Source organism: Moschus berezovskii, chromosome 27, assembly GCF_049115385.1.
Source record: "Moschus berezovskii isolate FMDL1 chromosome 27, NW_MosBer_1.0, whole genome shotgun sequence".
In the NCBI taxonomy this organism is placed as follows: domain Eukaryota; kingdom Metazoa; phylum Chordata; class Mammalia; order Artiodactyla; family Moschidae; genus Moschus; species Moschus berezovskii.
Genome location: NC_142486.1, coordinates 6,790,825 through 6,803,873, shown reverse-complemented (window position 1 = coordinate 6,803,873; position 13,049 = coordinate 6,790,825). Strand labels below are relative to the sequence as shown.

Sequence of the window (13,049 nt, the reverse complement as noted above, 5' to 3'; positions counted from 1 at the left end):
TTCGATCCCTGGTTGGGGACCTAAGCTCTCACCGGCTGCACTGTGTGGCCAAAAATTAAATTTTTTTTTAAAAAGAAAAGTAATCTTTAAAAATTGTATCAAAATGTTTTGAAAAGATCTTTAAAGTGACATTCTAGGAATTCCTTGTAGCTCCAGTGGTTAGGACTCTGCCTTCTCATGGCCAAGGGCCCAGATTCAGTCCCTGGTGGGGAACTAAAATCTCACAAGGCAAAGAGCAGCCAAAAAAATTTAATTAATTAGTTTAAAAAGGTGTCAGTCCCTGACCTGGAAAAAGTGGTTGCTCCACAGCCTCTAGTCATGTTGAACAGGGCCATGGTCACAGTGAGGACTGGCCCGGCCCACATGGATGGAATGCCCACAGCCCAGGGGGCTGTCACTTGCAGAGGTTCCCCAACCCTTAGCCTTTCCCACAAAACCCTTCCCTCCAGAGGTCTCCCCACAGAGACCTAAGCTGCTCCTTAGGGAATAAATCATCCTGCAGGCCCTCTAACACACAGGGGCCAGGCCTGGGTGACAAATGGGGAGCCCTGCTATGCAGGGTACACACACACACAGCAGCTTCCACTGGCCCAGGACCCTGCCAGTCTGCACGTCACAGGGAGCCAGTCCTGACCGCCACAAAGTCCAAACACCTTCCTCACCGCCAGACTCCAAGCCACGTCCCTGGCCTCCTCTTTCGGTCCTATTGGTCACAGCCCTGTGAACCCAAAGAGCTGGTTAATCCTCCCTTTCCAGAGCTCATGATGGTCCACTGTGCAGGTCAGCAGAGGGGGCAGAAAAGAAGGCAGAACCCAGGTCAGGGGTCAGAGCCAGGGGGTTGGGCCAGTAGACAGAAAGCTTCAGAGCCACAGTGCCCCCTGTGTGACTCCCCTCTACAAAAGGCCAGCCGCCTCCACCAGCCTCCAGGTGTGTGCCCTCCTGTGATAGATTGTCTCCGTTTTGGAACTTGGTGAGCCCCTGAAGCCCTGAGGACCCCTGGGTCTGGCTTTCTGCTTTCCGATGCCAACTGGGAGGGAAGCGAGGCTGGGATCTCTTGGCGGGGGGGATCCTTCAAGAGATGAGAAAGATTGGACAGATGGACCTGAAACCATACAACAGGGAAGGGGGTAATGGGGTAGCTGGGACTTAAACCTCTGGAGTCAGAGTCCTCACAGCCCCTCCCACCACCTCCAGCCCAGGGGTGCCTGACTGCCTTATTCCTTGTACTCCTGAGCTGGGCTTGGATCCTAGAATTCACTACCTGGACGGGCTCTATGGAGACCGAAATACACCTTGGGCACAGCCGTGGCTGTGCCTGGGTCCCTAACTCGGCTGTCTGGAGGCATTTCTGGGACCACCTCCCCATCTCGCTGTGGAACTGTGTGCAGGGTGGGAGCTGGCCTTCAGGATAGACCCTAGGGACCATCACCCCTAAAGTCCAAATTTAAAAGCCCCCTGGTGTGCACCCTGTGTCCCCAGCTGGAAGCACCACAGTTGGGTCCCTCCCACAACTACCTCTTGGTGGAGCTTCCACCCTCTCGGGGTCCAGGGGTCCAGGTCCTTGGGTCTTCAGCACCCTCAGCACAGAGACCAGAGGCTTCTCCCGCCTCATCCCTGGCCTCCAGCCCCACCTGCTCCAGCTGCCCTGTTGCTTCCCCTTTCCTGTCTTCCGGGACTACATCCTGTGTGCTGGTGAGCAGGGGAGCCCTGGGTCTCAGGACCCCTAGTCCCTGCGGTCACCTCCTCCCTGCCCCCCTCCCGCCTGGGGGCACCTGGTCCAGCTCCATCTCCCAGTGCCCTCCTCCCTCTTTCTGGAAGACTCAGACAGCAGTCTTCAGGCCTCTGCCTGCACTGAGAGATGAAGGTCCCTGTTTGGGACCTGAAATTCTGGCAGCTGGCCTCGACCCCAGGCTGGCCCTTGACACCTGGGCCGACCATGACCTCTGTGCCAGTTGATCCTGGGGGCCAGGAGGAGGAGTTGCTGGCTGCTGCCAGTGACCACCCCTCTGGCCTCTTTCTGCCCAAGCTGGGACCCCGATCCCAGTGCAGCGAACCCCGAGGCTCACCCCCGCGCTGCTGGTGGACAACTGAGTGTGGGCTACCTGCAGCGGCTCTCCCAGCTTTCCAAAAGCACAAGACACGCTATGGGGTCCCCAGCCACAGGCACCTCCTCCTCAACTAGACGGCCTCCAGCCCTCAGTGGTCCCTTCAATGAATGTCACGGGGACTGAAATTAAATGTGGAAACCACCTGTGGTGTTGCTGTGTTTGTGCTTGGCTGGAATAGTGACACCCCTGGCTGCACCTCCCAGCGGCCTAGACACTGCCATAAGACCCACAAACACACCAGGATCCACTGGCCACACTAGAGATCACAGAGTCCCTAAAGCACCCGGGGGTGGGCCCTGGTGTCCCGCCCCCCACTCCTCCCGTTTGCCCCAGGGCGCTCTGGGAAGTGAAAGTTCGCTTTTGGGGCCTGAAATCATGGCTGCCCTTTCGCAAAAACACCAGTCCTGGACTCTGTTCTGATTGGCCTGCCGTGCTGGTGGGTTTGATGCTGAGAAAGATTGAAGGCAGGAAGAGAAGGGGACGACAGAGGATGAGATGGTTGGATGGCATCACCGACTCGATGGACAGGAGTCTGAGCAAGCTCCGGGAGTTGGTGATGGACAGGGAAGCCTGACATGCTGCAGTCCATGGGGTCACAAAAAGTCGGACACGACTCAGCGACTGAACTGAACTGGCTGGTGGGTTTGTGCGTGGCGTGGACATCTGCGCGCCTGGCTATGCCCCCCAGTGGCCTAGACACTCCCAGAGACCCACAAACTGTCCAGGATCTGCTAGCCAAGATCACACAGTCTCAGCTGAGACCCAGTCAGTGGGTTCTGACTTCTTCTGTGACCCCTCCCCCACAAGATTCCTAATGCAACTAGAGGGGAACCTGGGTGTCAGGCCCTAACCCACCGCCTAGCCCTGCCCAGCAGTCACACAGACCCACCCACTGGAGAAGTTTCAAGATCAGTTATCAGGAGCCTGGACACCTGTGGAGCTCCAGATTTAAAGGTCTCCACCTGCACACAGGCTCCTGTGAGCAATCGCGGAAGTGACTTAGCCACTCAGGCTGGAAAGGTTACCCGAGCTCCTATGAAAGCCTCCATCCTTTGTCCCCCTGGTCCAGGAGCCCTGCTAGCAGAAGGGCAGTGCCTGAAAGTCTCCACCGCCCTGCTGCCTTCCCGCAGCCTGAAAACCCTGCAGAAACAGTGGCTGGAAGTATTGAGCATCTGCCAATACATGCACACTTTCCTCTTCATGAGTGAGCAGAGCAGTGCCCAGGGACACTAGGGAAAGAGGGGAGCCTAAGAATGGGGAGGGGAAGGTAGAACCCCACCTGCGTGGAGGCCCAAGACAAAGGGAGGGGGAGAGGTCTAGCTGGGAGGTGGGCGGCGTCCTCACTGGTGAGAGTCATTGTGGTTTTAAAAGCGAATTGATTTTTTTTTCTCATTCGTACCAGGCCCTTTCTTCTCCCTTCTTGGCTTCTTCCTCCTCTTCACCTCCCTCTGGTGGCTCTCTGTTCTCTATTCCTGGACCGGGACGCACCCTGCCAAGGTGAGCGCTTAAACAAGGGCCCGGGGAGAAGAGGTGATAAAGGGTGTCTCCGGGAATCCCCACCCCCTCCCCGCTTAACTCTCTGCCCCAGGCAGAAGGCTTTTTGAGTGGATGAGGAACTGGCCTGTTTGGAGACACCTAAGGGATTATTTTCCCGTTAAGGTAACAGGTCACCCTCCACCCTCTGCTTCTTCTCTGTGCCTCATCTCCCCCCTCCCCAGGCTGAGTCTGAGCCCTGGCTGCCCAAGTTCAGGCAGCAGGGCAGGCAGTGGGATGGTGATCCAGAGGACAGCCCTTGTGCCCTTGACACCCTGGTAGGACCTTGAATTCTTAAGTCTGTTGGTGGGGAGGGAGGTCTTTTCAGCTAGTACCTTGCCTTCTCTTTCTTCCCCTCATTGTGTCTACCCCCCTCCTACAGCTGGAGAAAACGGCAGAGCTGCCCCCAGACCACAATTACCTACTGGTCGCTCACCCACTTGGGGTCATGTGCTTTGGACACTTCTGTAACTTCACGACTAAGAGCACTGGCTTCTCCCAGCAGTTCCCCGGGGTTTGGCTCTAGACCACCGGGCTGAACAGCCTCTTCTACCTTCCAGTCTGTCGAGACTACTTGTTGTCCTATGGTAAGTCTTGTCCCTGGTGGCTCAGACGGTAAAGCATCTGCCTACAATGCGGGAGACCTGGCTTCAGTCCCTGGGTCCAGAAGATCTCCTGAAGAAGGAAATGGCAACCCACTCCAGTATTCTTGCCTGGAAAATCCCATGGACAGAGGAGCCTGGTGGGCTACAGTCCATGGGGTTGCAAGAGATGGACCCGACTGACCAACTTCACTTTTCTTTCAAGTCTTGACCTGAGGTGGAGGAGGGGTCCCTCCACTCCTGCCAGAGTGACCCCCCACCAGCCACCCAGCCCCAGGACCTGACTTGAACATTGGCCAGGCTCACAGTGGGGGTCAGTGACTGACTTGGGAGTGAGTGTTCCACATCCTTGCTGGGAGAGGTGCTGTGGGGCGCATGGACAGGGGCACAGGAAGACGGAGTTTGGAAGGAAAGGGGTGGAGGGCTCATACTTCCTGTGCTAAAGGCAGGGTGAGGGATGAGGGAGCCAAGGAGCGGGTATTGACTGTCCCTGTACTCCTTCTTGTCCGCAGGAGTATGTTCCATGAACCACCAGAGCCTGGATTTTATTCTGTCCACTCCCAGCTTGGCCAGGCTGTGGTCATCGTGGTCATCGTGGTCGGAGGAGCTCACGAGGCCCTGCATGCCATCTCAGGGGATCACTGCCTCACTCTCCGGAATTGTAAAGGCTTTGTCCGCCTGGCACTGAGGCACAGGGAGCGGGGGCCCAGCCGGGGCTGCCTTCAATGGTCAGAACCTCACAGTGTCTCTGGGGATCTACTCTATATCTGTACACACCGGCCCCCTGGAGGTGGACTGTGTGTCCCCAGCGCTTACACCTTGACCCCCTCTAGAGGGCGTTCTAGGCAGACCTTGGGTGTTTCCTCTGTGCCCAGCCCCGGTGCCCATTCCCCAGGCTTCCTCCTTCACAGAGAGACAGACAGGACCACAGTACAAACCGCAGGACCCTGGGACTCAGCACCCTTGGTTCACAATCTTTTACAACACCGTCTCACGGACAAGAACTTGAACACTTCTTTTTTTAAAAAAATGCATCTATTATTTATGTGTTTATTTTGGCTGTGCTGGGTCTTCATTGCTGGGTGGGCTTTCTCCAGTTACAGTGCCTGGGGTCTAGTCTCTAGTCGTGGTACGCAGGCATCTCCTTCTGGTGGCTTCCCCTGTTGCAGAGCACAGGCTCTAGGCTCACCGGCTCAGTTGTTTGAGTACACTGACTTCATTGCCCTAAAGGATGTGGGATCTTCCAGGACCAGCAATCAAACCCCTGACCCCTGCACTGGCAGGTGGATTCTGAACCACTGGACAACCAGGGAGGCCCCATGCTTCTCTACTTGTGATATAGGGTTAACACCAGCCTTACCACCACGTGGTGGTTGGTGACTGTATGGAAAAATGTACATAGGACGGCCCAGTACACACTTGTTTCTCAAGAAACATAACTCCCTTCTCCCAGATAGTCCTTTTCAGCCACTGTCATTTGCTTCAAATGGCCTTGGGAAGTGGTATCTTGTGGGGCAGAATGTGGGGGCAGTCCTAGAGCCCCTGACCTGACCAGCCCTCTTCTCTCTTGCATGTCCCCTCCCTTCCCAGCGCCTCCCTGGTGCCCATGTACTCCTTTGGGGAGAAAGACGTCTTCAGAGTTAAGGCTTTTGCCCCAGACCCCTGGCAGCATCTGTTCCAGCTCACCATTAAGAAGTTCCTGAGCTGCTCTCCTTGCATTTTCTGGGGCCGTGGTCTCTTCTCAGCCAAGTCCTCGAGCCTGGCCCGTCACCACTGTGGGTGAGTGCCCGTGTCCGGGGAAGAGGGCCGCTATCAGCTGTGCGTGCAGCCGAGGCCCTTCCCCTGACCTGTGTCCCCCTGTCCCTGCAGTGGGCCGCCCCATCCCGGTGCCCCAGTGCCCGCAGCCCAGCGAGGAGCAGGTGGACCACTATCACACGCTGTACGTGAAGGCTTTGGAGCAGCTGTTTGAGGAGCACAAGGAGCGCTGCGGCCTCCCAGCTTCTACTCACCTCACCTTCATCTAGGCCTGGCCTCACCCCTCCCCCCCTCCCAGCACCCCCAGCCCCTGATCCCAGTGCCTGAGTCCCCCACCTACTGCCATGCTACTGTGCCAATAAAAGTTAGTTCTCTCACCACCATTTCCTATAAATGGATGTCAGCTGAGCTCAGACTCCCGCTTCGGGTGTAACCAATGCCACGTATATTCCAGCCCATCCTAGTGGGTATGGACTTGCTGCCGTAGACTGAGTATCATGACCCTGAATTCTCCTCCCAGAGAGACTTAATTCTGTTGCATGAGCTTGCATAAGTCTCTTCCCTTGGCTGGGTCACTTCTCCCTCTGTAAATACAGGCAAGTGCTTAGCTAAGAGTTACAGGGCTTAAGGATGGAGTTGAGGAGGGGAGCTCCCCAGAGAGCTAGGGCTAGGCTTGAATAGTGGACTTAGGATTTAGGTAGGTGAAGGCAATAGGGTAGATGGTGAAATACCATGAACAAAAGCTGATAAGGGTCAAGGTACCTGACAGGAGGGAGTGTTGGAACTATCCGCAATGATAGAAAAGATAGAGTTTTAATTACCTAGCTTACTTCTGCATCTCTTCCCATCCTTCATGTTCCCTGGGGGCTGGGAGACCAGATGAAACAGGGATTTATTTTACCAGCATGCAATCCCACTGCAAGCCCAGAATTAGGCCCACATGAACTCATTCACGCAAATGAGAGAGAACTCTTGTGAAGATAAAATTATTCCAGATTTAAGGACTTAGAACAGAGATTTGCAAAATAAAAGAGCCAATGATTATTGCCATCGTCACCGTCACGACCATCATCATAACAGGCATGGCATCTGCCCAATGAGATGGTCAGCTGAAACAGGCTGAGGGACCTTACGTGGTCATAGCATACTTTGACTTCTGTCTGGCCTATCTCCTGATGGTTCTGTGTCTTTATCCAGGACTTGAAGAGACTAACTTGTTGGAATGTAACTGAATGCAACTCTGTCTTCTGCTGTCTTATTTTTTCAGTGGAAGAATTTTCTGTCATCCTTGGATTAAAATCTTGGCGGTCCTGTAACTTATCTAGGTCCTTCTCAGGTGATAAGTTCTGTAGTCATTTTTTCCTCCTCCATAGCTTCATTTCCAGCTTGGAAGTCCTGACTAGCTGGTATCTCTCTCTTTCCTTTTTTTTCACTGGCAAAATATGAGTGTTGCAAAGGAACCAGCAGAGTCTAAGAAGCCTTTATTTGAGTAGGGTTTGATTATAGATTTTATGTGAGTTCAGGCATCTTTGCTTAATGGATATTGGTATTTCTTATTTGTTTTTTGCCAAAGTTTACTGATCCTGAAAGTATGTAACTCAGATTAGGACTTGAACCCATTCAACCGGGACCCAAACCCAGCCAAAACCCATGGTCTTCTGACTGAGATCACATACCTGGTGTCAGCACTTAATGAAGCTCAGATTCTTGATGTCTCATCGCAGAAATAATTCAGAGAGAGACAAGTGCGATAGGCAAGAACCGAATTTAGAGAGAAACACACCCCGCAGACAGAGTATGGGCCATGTCAGAAGGAGAGAGGGGCTCCATTCACTTAGAGTTCATACCCAGAAATGTTTAGTCGGTGTATCAATCAACACATTGATCTTCATCCGAGGACAGGAATTTCCCATCTCCAGCAAGGGCGAGCTAGATGCAAGCAGCGGGGCATTGCTTGGCCAGAAGAGTCAGTGGGGGAAGATGGAATAGAAAGGGGAGAGGGATACATTGTCTTCCCCTCCCTCACCAGCTGCTGGTGCTATTGGTCACAGCCCTGTGAACCCAAATAGTGGTTAACCCACCCTTGCCAGGGCTCATGATGGTCCACTGTGCAGGTCAGCAGAGGGGGCAGAAACGAGGGCAGAACCCAGGTCAGGGATCAGGGCCAAGGGTTTGGGCCAAAAGATGGAAAGCTTCAGAGCCACAGTGGTCCCTGTGTGACTCCCCTCTACAGAAGGCCAGGCTCCACCAATCACCTCTGCCCAGGGCCTCCAGGTGTTTGCCCTCCGGCAATGGATCTCCTACTTTCTGGGGCTGGGTGAGTCCCTAAAGTTTTGAGGACCCCTGGGTCTGGCTCTCTGCTTCCCCATGCCAATTGGGAGGGAGGCAGAGCTGGGATCTCTGGGGTGGGGTCCTTCATGAGGTGAGAAAGATGTCGATTGGACAGATGGGCCAGAAGTCATGGAAGAGGGCGGGGGGGGACGTAAAGGGGGAACCTGGGACTTAAACCTCTGGAGTCAGAGTCCCTCCCCCCCCACACACACACCACACCCCCTCCGGCCCAGGTATGTCTGGCTGCCTTGTTCCTTATACTTCTGAGCTGGGCCTGGATCATAGTGGTCCACTACCTGGACGGGCTCTATGGAGACAGAAACATACCTTGGGCAGGAGGCCACAGCTGTGCCTGGGTCCCCAACTGGGCCATCTGGAGACATTTCCAGGACCACCTCCCCATCTCGCCATGGAACTCTGTGCTGGGTGGGAGCTGGGCTTCAGGGTAGACCCCAGGGACCATCATCCCCAAAGTCCAATCATAGCACTCCCCGCCCCACTGGGGTGCACCCTGCGTCCCCAGCTGGAGGCACCACAGAGTTGGGTCCCTCCCACAACTACCTCTTGGTGGAGCTTCCACCCTTTCAGGGTCCTGGTCCTCGGGGTCTTCAGCAAATTCTGCACAGAGACCAGCGGCTTCTCCCACCTCTTCCCTGGCCTCCAGCCCCACCTGCTCAGCCTGCCCTGTCGCTTCCATCTTTCTGTCTTCCAGGACTACACCCTGTGTGCTGGTGAGCAGGGGAGCCCTGGGTCTCAGGACCCGCGGTCACCTCCTCCCTGTCCTCCTCCCCTCTGGGGGCATCTGGTCCCAGCTCCACTCTCCCAGTGCCCTCCTCCCTCTTTTCTGGAAGACTCGGGTCTGCCTCTGCCTCATCAGGTTTGGTGTTGCCCGATAAGGCCAGTGGGGTCACAAAAAGTCAGACACGACTGAGCGACTGAAATGAACTGATAAGGCCAGTGTGTGCTGTCTCTCGTCCAGGCCTGGTGGCCACCCTGGCTGTGAGTTAGCCCCTAGACGCGCTGGATGGTAATCCACAGGGGACCCTGTGTGGGCTTGACCCCACTATAGAGCCTTGAACCATGAAGTCTGTTGGTGTGGAGGGAGGATCAATTGATCTCGGATGAAGATCAATGTGTTGATTGATACACTGACTAAACATTTCGCCTGGTATCCTGCCATCTCTGTTTTCTTCCCCTCATCCTGCCCCCTGGACCCCACAGCTGGTGAAAACCGCAGAGCTTCCCCTCAACGGGAACTACTTGCTGGTTGCCCAGCCTCATGGGATCACCAGCATCAGAACCTTCTATAACTTCGGCACTGAGAACACAGGAATCTTCCAGCAGTTCCCAGGGCTTCAGTTCCCAGGAACCTCGCTTAATGGCATCTTCTCCATCCCATTATCCTGAGACTATGTTATGTCTTATGATGAGTGTAGAGACGAGGGGGAGGAGGTGACTCCACCTGGCGCCTGGTAGAGTGGCCCCCATCCAGCACCCGGCCCAGGGACCTGACTTGAACATTGGCCAGGCTCACAGTGGGCATCAGCAGATAGTTTTGGAGCAAGTGTCCTGCATCCTTGCTGTAGCACACACTGACAGGGGAACAGGGTAGGAAGTCTGGAAAGGGATGGTTATTTCACGCCTCCTGTTCAAAAGCACAGGTATGACAGACTACGGAGCCAAGGAGGGTGTAGTGACTATTTCTGCACCCCGTCTTGTCCACAGGACTATGTTCTTCAAATCACCAGAGTCAGGATTTTATACCGTCCCAGTCCCAGCTGGGCCAGGCTCTGTTCATTCTGGTCGGGGGAGCCCAGAAGGCCTTGTATGACAGACATCCCAGGGGAACACCGCCTCACTCTCCCTGAATCTTAAAAGTTTTGTCCTTCAGGCAATGAGGCACGGGTGAGTGGCTGTCCAGCTGGGACTGCCCTCAATGGTCGGAACCTCACAGTGTCTCTGGGAATCTCCACTCTGTCCCTACACACCTGCCCCCTGGAGGTGGACTGTGTGTCCCCAGAGCTACACGGTGACCACCTCTAGAGGGCGCTCTGGGCAGCCCTTCAGTGTGTGCTCTGTGCCCAGCCCTGAGCCTCTTCCCCAGGCTTCCTCCCACGCGGAGAGAGAAAAGATCACAGCGAATTGCTGGATTCTGGGGCTCAGACTCCCTCAGCTCACATTCTTTTATGACACCTTCTCACGGGCAAGAGCTTGCATGCTCCTTTACGTGTGAAAAACGATGAATACCCACCTTGCCACCATGCTGTAGTTGAGACTGTATGAGAAAACTTAAATAAGAAGTTTGAGTATACACTAATCTTAAGAAATGTAAGTCCCTTCTTCCAGATATTTCTTTGGAGCACCATCATTTGCTTCAGATGGCCTTGGGAAGTGGGAACCTGTCGGGGAGGAATGTGGGGACCCTCCTAGAGCAGCGCGCTGACCTGACCAGCCCTCCTCTCTCTTGTCTCCCCCCTCCCAGCACCTCCCTGGTGCCTGTGTACTCCTTTGGGGAGAATGACATCTTCAGAGTTAAGGCTTCTGCCCCAGACTCCTGGGAGCGTCTGTTCCAGATCACCTTCAAGAAACTCGTGGACATTTCTCTTTGCATCTTCTGGGGCCGTGGTCTCTTCTCAGCCAGGTCCTGGGTCTGGTGCCCTTGGCCAGACCCATCACCACTGTGGGTGAGTGCCCGTGTCCAGGGAAGAAGGCCGCTATCAGCTGTGTGTGCAGCCGAGAATCCTCCCCTGAACTGTGCCCCTCTGTCCCTGCAGTGGAAGCCCCATCCCGGTGCCCCAGTGCCCACAGCCCACCGGGCAGCAGGTGGACCACTCTCTCTTGCTCTTCGTGAAGGCTCTGGAGCAACCGTTCAAGGAGCACAAGGAGCGCTGCGGCCTCCCGGCTTCTACTCACCTCACCTTCATCTAGTCCTGGCCTCACCCCCTCCCCACCTCACAGCCCCCCAGCCTCTGATCCCAGTGCCTGAGCCCCCACCGACTGCCATGCTCCTGTGCCAATAAGAGCCAGTTCTCTCACCACTGCTTCGTAGCGTCTCTCAGGGAGTGAGTCTGCCCACATGGGTTCCATCTCCACCTGATCGAGACAGACTTGCTGCCTTAGACTGATAGCAGGGCCCTGAATTCTCCTCCCAGAGACTGAATTCTGCTCTATCAGCTTCCGCCTAAGTCTCTTCCCTTGGCTGGGGCCTTTCTCCCTGTAAATAAAGGCATCTACTTAGCTAAGAGATATAGGGCATCAGAATGGTGTTAGGGAGAGTCGGTCCCCGAAGAACTGTTCTCTGAAGTGTGGACAGCATTTAGGTAGGTGCAGACAATAGGGTAGATGGTGACAGACTGTGACCAGAAGCTGACGAGGGTCAAGAGTACCTGTCAGAAGGGAGAGCTGGAATGAGCCTTCGTGACAGAAAAGAAAGAGAAGTACACAGCTTCCTTCTGCATCTCCTCCCATCCTTCCTGTTCCCTGGGGGCTGGGAGATCACGTGATGCAGGGATTTATTTTACCACCTGAAGCCCTATGGCCAGCCCAGCCTGAGGTCCACATGACCTCATTCACTCAGTGAGAAGGGACTCGGCAAAACTCTCTTATTAGGATCAAAAAATTTAAAAGAGTTTGGCAAAAGAAGAGGCAATGAATTTATCACCATCATGTCCATCACCACCATCATCATCACAGGCATGGCACCAGTGAAACATTGAGAGGGTCTTTATGTGATCCAATGGACAGGAACTGGTCTGCCAGTGCAGCGGACACAGATGGGATCCCTGGTCCGAGAGGATCCCATGGAGCAGCTAAGGATGCCGAGGATCAACTAAGCCCAAAGGCCACAACGACTGAAACCTGGCAGCTCTAGGGACCAGGAGCCGCAACTCCTGAGCTTGGGAGCCACGACTACTGAAGCCATGAGCCTAGGGTCTGTATTCTGCAAGTAGAGAAGGCTCCACAATGAGAAGTCCACGCACAGCAAGGCAGAGTAGTCCCCATTCACTGCAACCAGAGAAAGGCCTTGCAGAGCAACAAAGACCCAGCAAAGCCAATGATAAGTAAAGAATTTGAAATATTTGTAATGATTTTTAAATTTAATTTTATTTTTGGCTGCATTGGTCTTGCTTTTGCATGCGGGGCTTGCTCTAGTTGCCCAAAGCCAGGGCTACTCTACTGGTGGTGCATGTGCGTCTCATGGCCCTGGCTTCCATGTTGCTGAGAACAGACTCTAGAATGCTCAGGTTTCAGTAGCTGAGGCTCGAGCTCAGTAGTTGTAGCACATGGACTTAGTTGCCTCATGGCAGGTGGAATCTTCCCAGACCAGGGATCGAACCCATATCTCCTGCCTTCCCAAGTGGATTCCTAAGTGCTGGACCACCAGGGAAGTCCAATTTTCTTTTCATTAAAAAATTATTTTTAAAAGTGATGATCCAGGAATTCCCACGTGGTACAATGGACAGGACTGTGAGTTCACACTGCCTAGGGTCCAGGTTCAGTCCCTGGTCAGGAAGTAAAATCCTACAAGGTATGGTGGAGCTCAACAACAACAAGAAAGAACACTTTCCGTGACCTGAAAATTGCTGGTTCACCACCTCTGGTCATTGTTGAACTGGGCCATGGTCACGGTGAGGACCGGCCCCAGTCCACCTGAGGGTGTGCCCAGCCCAGTGGACTCTCTTTTAGAGGGGCTCCCCAGTTCTTAGCATTTCCAAAAAAG

At 54.4% G+C, this 13,049-nt stretch overlaps 1 long non-coding RNA gene and 2 pseudogenes across 1 annotated transcript; 2 read left to right on the top strand and 1 right to left on the bottom strand.

The window, feature by feature from the left end:
- The first annotated feature begins 1,936 nt into the window (after positions 1-1,936).
- LOC129545027 (2-acylglycerol O-acyltransferase 3-like) lies at positions 1,937-6,824 on the top strand (annotated as a pseudogene).
- A 702-nt stretch (positions 6,825-7,526) lies between these two features.
- On the bottom strand, positions 7,527-9,099 carry LOC148773626 (uncharacterized). The gene is made up of 3 exons (XR_016036603.1): positions 8,891-9,099; positions 8,657-8,746; positions 7,527-7,951 (listed from the first exon to the last, which is right to left on the bottom strand). It is a non-coding gene; the product is annotated as an uncharacterized LOC148773626 (long non-coding RNA).
- An 857-nt stretch (positions 9,100-9,956) lies between these two features.
- Positions 9,957-11,257, top strand: LOC129545028 (2-acylglycerol O-acyltransferase 3-like; annotated as a pseudogene).
- The last annotated feature ends 1,792 nt before the right edge of the window (positions 11,258-13,049 follow it).